Source organism: Armigeres subalbatus, chromosome 1 (assembly GCF_024139115.2).
Source record: "Armigeres subalbatus isolate Guangzhou_Male chromosome 1, GZ_Asu_2, whole genome shotgun sequence".
NCBI classification, from domain to species: Eukaryota; Metazoa; Arthropoda; class Insecta; order Diptera; family Culicidae; genus Armigeres; species Armigeres subalbatus.
The window spans coordinates 268,213,271-268,214,600 of record NC_085139.1 but is presented as its reverse complement, the minus strand read 5'-3'; positions in this window follow the sequence as shown (position 1 = coordinate 268,214,600).

Genomic DNA, 1,330 nt, shown 5'->3' with positions numbered 1-1,330 from the left:
TGTATTGATCGATTTCTCTTCGTCGATGTTTTCTTTTCGGTAACAGCGCGGTGCGTTAGTTTATCGATGATTTGTGGTTTAGGTGTGATAAAGGATGATTGTATTTTTGCACCGAATCAATAATCACAGTTGTAGCACCAAACAATTGAGTTATTAACAAAATATAAAATCGATTAAGAGAAATCGATCAATACAGTTACGCCCCTATGAAACTAAGCGCGAGAATTGTACTCAGTCGAAGAAGTTTAATTATATTAATTATTTTTTTCTTCTTATTTATTGAAGAGGCCAAGAGCTGGTTCACCTCTGGGAAATATAATAATTATTAAATAATTGAGAAACCTAAAGTTTCTTCAGAAGTGGGATGAATCCATCGCCGTTTTAAAAATTGATAAGCAGAAGAACAAATTGCATTAATCTCTGGCCTGGCGGAGCCCGAGCCCTGTAAGACGCCATCTTGGACAAATAAGTTCGTTATACAACGTGATTGAGCAACGGCCGTGCATGAAGAAAAACGATATGCCATTTACGACGACGGGAAACTAACTTCGGCAGGATTTCAGTTCCAACGTGCAACGAGGAGACAATAATAGCTGGGGTCAACGATCGAACGCTCTGCCATGCCGAAAAGCTCCTGCATCCGGACGAGTTGAAGAATCTTCATTCCTGAGTTCCGAGAGGGTGCTGGTGTAACGAAGTGGCTTTCTATAATTGAACATTACGCATTGATGTACGGATGGCAAGATCGGCAGTGTTGCTCTACGCTAGTTGTCGATTAACTGGAGCAGCACGAGAGTGGTATAATAAATTTCGGGAAGTTATCAACACATTTGCTGAATTCGACAGGTTGATCAAGAAAGCTTTTCCTGATCAACGCAACGAAGCGGACATCCTCCACGAACTGCAGCAGGCGGTGAAGAATTCCGGAGAGTCCTATGAGAATTATGTGTTTCGAGTCAATGCGGTAGGAACCAACGAAGGAGTCAACAATGCAGCCGTCATCGTATACATCATTCGTGGTTTATCACACGATCTAATATATGAATACTTGGTATTTCGAAGATACGGTGACATTTACGAGTTGCTGGAACACATCAAATGGCATAAAACCAATTCTGCATCATCGCAGAAAAGAAATCAGGTCAACAATGGAGTTTTCAAAACCTGAGGGCAAGACATATGCAAATCAAACCGAAGAGGATGACATCGGCATTTGGTCTAACCGCTGCAACGGAAGTAGACGCTGAAGTCTATTCACTGCCCTGACCGCTTCAACAGAATTCCAGCGTTGCACTATCTGCCAGAGAACGGGACATACGGCTGTCGGCTG